Source organism: Symphalangus syndactylus, chromosome 21 (assembly GCF_028878055.3).
Source record: "Symphalangus syndactylus isolate Jambi chromosome 21, NHGRI_mSymSyn1-v2.1_pri, whole genome shotgun sequence".
In the NCBI taxonomy this organism is placed as follows: domain Eukaryota; kingdom Metazoa; phylum Chordata; class Mammalia; order Primates; family Hylobatidae; genus Symphalangus; species Symphalangus syndactylus.
Window position 1 is genome coordinate 26,464,061 of NC_072443.2, and position 6,135 is coordinate 26,470,195.

Consider the following 6,135-nt stretch of genomic DNA (forward strand, 5'->3'; position numbering starts at 1 on the left):
ATTCCATCACACCATGCAAAATACCAAATGAAGAGCATTAAGAAGTACCAAAGATGACATTCCATATAGCTTGAACTGTTTATCAGACCTTTTTCAGATGCCAACTTTGTGGCTTACAGAGAAGCTGCTCTGTTATTAAACTTAAAAAAAAGTTAAATTACATTTGCTACAGTTGAATCATAGATACTGAATTTTATAAATTCCCTCTAGTAAGAATCTCAGTTTACTTTCTTTCTGCATCTATTACTGTTTCCATGTTTTATACTTCTTGAGGAACTTAGACCTGAGGTTGGAGATGGTGGAAATTTAAACTGCAAATTTTGGAGGAGTGAGAGTGGCTACAAACTCCTAAGCCAGAAGTCATTTCTCTGGGCTTCCGTAGGTAGTTTGTATGTAGAGAATGAAATGGTTCTCATTTTTCTGGTTTCCTTTAGCTTTTCATGTAGACTGTCAGGAAAAAAAGACAAATTGTTTTGTAGGCCAATAGTTCCCCAAATGATGCTTTATTTTCTATCTTTTGTGATACCCTATTTATCACTATTTCGTGCAAGAGGGTTTCAAGCTGCCTAGTATGTGGCCTTATGTAACTCTGCTTAGACAGTGTCTAACCCATGAAGTTTGGTGTGCGAGAAAACTGACAACTATTTACTTTTGTAATGTGAACTCTTGCTTTTCAGTAAAGTTTGAATCATGATAGTTTGCCCTGTGATCTCTGAGAGCACATACACTTCCTTGGAAAATGCAAGATACAGAAGGATTCCCCTTAATATTTACGATTGATTCTTTGTATAATTCCCTTGGTGTTTTCTCACAGTATACTTGGTGATATTGATTGGGAAAAACTCATAAGAAAAGAAAATATTTTCTCATTCAATTATTCTATTCCATCCCATTCAATTTAGTTTAATTCAATTTGTCTGTGTTGAGTTCTTCTTCTGTAGCAGGAGAACCATTGCTTACCTCTAACCAGTACTTGCTTGAAGGTCATCTCTCATCTGAATGTTACCATTTCTTACTGGCTAGGGCATTTCAGCAAAGGTCTTTGTTCTGGAAAGAAAAAATCATGCAAGCATTTTTATAGCATACTTTGTCTGGTAATTAAAATAAGCAAAAGTGTTCTGGTCACAAAGCTGTTTCATTTATTAGAGTATACTATTTTAACAATATTTCAATTCTCAAAGTTTGTTCCTACACCAGCTACTGTGCTACAGTACACAATTTATTCTAGTACTTGAGAATAGTATCCATTAAGAGTTAGATGTTTGAAAGGCATATTTTTCAGTAACACTAACCCTTTTCTTCTTATTCTTCTATTTTAATCATTGCTGCACTTGGTTTATAACTGTGACATCTTCACGTCAGTAATTCTTACAGGTATAAAGCCAAGTAAAGTTACCCTTTTCAGCTGAAAACATTGCCATAGGGTAAAACTAAATTGGGGTTAAAGAAACAATATAAAAGCAAATCGTAACAGACATTTATAGGAAGGAAATAATATTTTTATTGAATGGCCTAAAGCAGCAGTAATGTTCAGATGGGAAAATGCTATCCTAAGGAAAATAGACAAATAATGGAAGACTCAGTTTGAAGGACCAAATACTTGTAATTCATAAATTTTCTCAACATCATAAAAACATTTTTCCATTTATTTTAAGATGATACATAATAATTGTACATATCTATGGGATACAGAGTGATATTTCAATATATGTATACAATGTGGAATGATCAAATCAGTGTAATTAGCATATCCATCACCTGGAACATTTATCATTTCTTTATGTTTGTGAACATTCAAAGTCCTCTTTTAGCTTTTTGAATATATACACTAAATTATTTTTAACCATATTTACCCTACAGTGCTAAGAACACTAAAACTTATTCTTCCCTTTTTTATCTATAATACTTTGTATGTGATAACCAGCTGCTCCCTATCCTTCCCTTCCCTCTACCCTTCCTAGCCACCTTCTAAAACCACAGTTCTACTCTCTACTTCTATAAGCTCAATTTATAGAGATTTTTATTAAGACAGACGATAGGCTATTATTTCTTTTTCTTTCTTTCTTTCTTTTTTTGAGAGGGAGTCTCACTCTGTTGCCCAGGCTGGATTCAACTTGGCTTACTGCAGCCTCTGCCTCCCGGGTTCAAGCAATTCTCCTGCCTCAGCCTCCCAAGTAGCTGGGACCACAGGCGCCCATCACCACGCCTGGCTAATTTTTGTATTTTTAGTAGAGACAGCGTTTCACCATGTTGGCCAGGCTGGTATTGAACTCCTGACCTCAGGTGATCTACCCACCTCAGCCTCCCAAAGGGCTGAGATTACAGGTATGAGCCACTGTGCCCAGCTGATAGGCTATGATTTCTTTATAAACTAAGCCTGATTTATGCAAACAAAAGAAAATAGAGAACTCAGTAATTATGTCATGAAACTGATCAACATAAGCAATTGCTCTAGATTAGATTAGGCTTCATTATTTTTGCTCTCCATCTTTTAAAATTAGAATTATCTGTCATTTACTTCAATTAATGATCAGTGTAGATGAAGTTTTTCATCTTAGCTTATGACTATATCTACCCAGGCCTATTAATAGAAGCTGATCTTTTCTGACCATTCAATTATGCTATCATAGTAATAGCACCCATAATAGTTTTCTCTAGGGAAGATGGGTTGACTTGCGGACCAGAAACTATTAAATAAAATATTCTGTTGCTACTATGCCCTATTTCAGTTATTAGAACTATTAATTTCAGAGTTATATGACACAGTTAAAATGAACCATTTTGTGAACAGTCTAAAATATTTGGACACAGCCTACAAAATTCTTGGCCAAAAATGTTTTACATTTAAGCCTGAGTTTGTCTCTACATATTGATTAAAGTTATCTGAAAATTCACCAGTTATTAACTTTATAAGCTTTGGTTCATGAGCTGCAATGACTGGGAGGGTTTGTGAGCTCGGCTTATCACCAGAAATTACTCAATAACTATTCACTGGCAATCATGGACACATTCCGTCAGTCTCCAGAGGTCAGCTCACAGGGCCAACTATGTATTTGCCAAAGGGTACCTAAAAGTTTCTTCCCTTTTTTTCTACTCCCTCTTCTCTCTTTAGGGTACTATCTCTGTTTAGCCTTAGCCATTGTGCCCTAGGCCAAGTTCCATTTATTCTTTGATACCAAGCTTCTAAAACCCTGTTTGGTTCAAAATTTCTGAATTGTAGTTGTCTACAAGACAAATAAACCCCTCTCTTTCAATAACATTTTTTTGTCTTTTAAAGTACAGCTTTATGCATCATTATGCCGATATATCCATTCCTCACTAGGGATAGAAATGGGCAGGGTGAAGTAAGTGAAGAGGCCACAGGTTTTTTCACTTCCACGTGCAGACAAAAAAAATCAGCATATCTCTCATGGCTGGTGTAGAGATGACCTAAGAAAGCAACTTGCCATTTTTACGCTCTTCTACTAAGTAATCAAGTCAGAAAAGAGAGAGAGCTGTGCAGTATTCTAAACGATAATATAAACTGAATTATAGTTTTCCTAAGTTACTCTTTACCAATAAGGTACATTTTTAAAGATCGTACTATTAATAGACAACATTTCCCTATAATGTGGTTGTACACTCATTACATCACATCAAAACTGAATTTTTAGTTGTGCATGGTGGCTCACACCTATAATCCTAGTTCTTTGGTAGGCTAAAGTGGGATGATCACTTGAGGCCAAGAGTTTGAGATCAGCCTGGGCAACATACCAGGACCCTGTCTCTACAAAAAAACAAAACAAACAAACAAAATAAAACGCACAGTGGTCCGCGCCTGTAGTCCTAGCTACTTGGGAAGCTGATGTGGGAGAATCCCTTGAGCCCAGGACTTGTAAGCTGCAGTGAGCTATGATTGTGCCACTGCACTCCAGCCTGGGATACAGAGTTTGGTCCTATCTCTAATATGTATGTGTGTGTGTGTGTGTGTGTGTGTGTGTGTATGTATGTATATATATACATATCATATATATATTATACCCTGAATATTCTATACCCAACAATGACTTTTTATTGTTAGTAGTGCCCTACTCTTATATACTTTAGATATGAAAGAAATACTCTTTTCACTTCTGCTTTTTCAATTTAAATGTGTATAGGAAAGAATATCCTCTTATAAATGCCTCTCCAACAGAATTTTCTACTTGCAAATGGAATTTTTAAAGTTTGCTAATGTGATATATGGGTAGAGCACTAGGTCTTGACAAATATGGCTCCTTTCCTACTGTTTTGAGACTACTTCAGTAAACTTTGCTGCTGGAGGTCGGAAAGTAGGTACTGAGAGAAGTGATTTTAAAACATTCAGAAGAATACTGAAAGATTTGACGTTGAGTTTGGGAGGACAGATAATTAGTTGGACTGTAGGTTTCATTCACTCTTGAAATAATGGTGAAAGATCGCATTATCTTCAAAAGCATTTCACTGACTTTCAAAGTGAAGAATGCCTAAGACAGGAGAAATAAACTGTATGCATTGCAACTTTATCCAGTGGAAAAATTTGAGGTATGCTGCAACAAGGCAACTCAGTCCTGATGTGGCAGTTCTAAGATCTTGGTTATTAGCAAATTGTTTATTGATTGAAAATCTGTATTTATCATTAGAGAATCACTGGCTTTTGGAAAATATCCTTGAGACATTTCATAAAGTGCAGAGAAACAATCCCTAATACCACATGGGAGGCATCAGGGGTTAGAAAGGGCCAAGGCATTAAAATGTTTAATATGCATTCCAAAAACTGGGAATAAGATATCTTGCAATTCATCTGAAATTTCTTTGAAAATATTATGTCTCTTGCTATATTCAGCATTTAAAAATTGTTTAAATATGGCGTGGAGAAAGAAAAGCATATGAATGTATAGCTTCCAGATTCCTTGTGACTACACAGTTATTGTCAGTTACAATAATCAGGAAAACAGTTACTTTACCATTTTTTGAGTTTTTATAAAGTTTGACATCATACTATGGATTTTATGTCTCCTCATTTTATCCTGGAAATAACACTTTTATTCTGAAATGTACTATTATTATGTCTCTATAACTGACTACAAAACTCAAGTAATTAACTTAAGTAAATTAAGTTACTTAAATAGTTAGAATAAGATCACACAGCCAAGAAAGGATAGCCTGGTTCTTTTTAATCCTTAATGTCACCCGTGAATCACAACTCTCTATGGTGGTAAACTACAAGATAAACTGAAAAAAAAAAGTGCACTATTTCTTCTAGAAATATTCTAGATAAAATTGCAAAACTGATATAGTTGTCTGTGTAGAAGAAAAAAAATCAGGCTTCAGACATATACTAGGCCAACAAAAGTGCAGATCAAACATGTAGGATTTTTATATTTGTGCATTTATATTTCTGGGCTAGAACATTCATTTGATCTGTATCTATTGAACATCTATTATATGCCAGATATTCTGCTAAATCCTGGCAATATAAAGATTCCTAACCTCAATGAGTTTACTCTGTAAAAAAGGAAATAGAAATAAATATACAAACAAAAAATACACATTGAGATAAAGACTGTGAAGAAAACAAATGTGTTTTTGATAGAGAGTAACAGGTAGGAAGAACCAATTTAGATAGTATGACTAAAGAAATCCTCTCGTAAGAACTTATTTAGGTGGCCCTAAACAAGAAGAAGAAACCATTCGCATGAAGAAAGCAAACTCTAAAAAACTCTTGCAGTAGGGTGCTTGAGGTACTGGAAGAATCTAAAGACCACTGGGGCTGGAATGTGCTGAACAGACAAACTGACTTTAATAATGGTGAGTTGAGGATGTAATTAAGCTTTTCTACTTATACTAGAAGATGTTAAGAGATAAGGCTTAATGCATTGTTAAAGAAGGTGTAATTTCATAAGCCCACATTTCTACGTGGATGAAGATGATCTCTTCAGGCCAGGAATCAGAGCTTGGAAAGGAAGAAAATTATAGCTCCTTTCTCTCTACACTTGAAAAGTGAAGCTTATTTATCTTTATTAGAGATAATTGCTTATCGATTGGTGGGTTCCTGCTATGGCTCCATCCAGGTCACAGCTTAGAGACCTGTTTAAGATACATGAATAGATAATTTGTACTTGGAAAAAGGAGTTC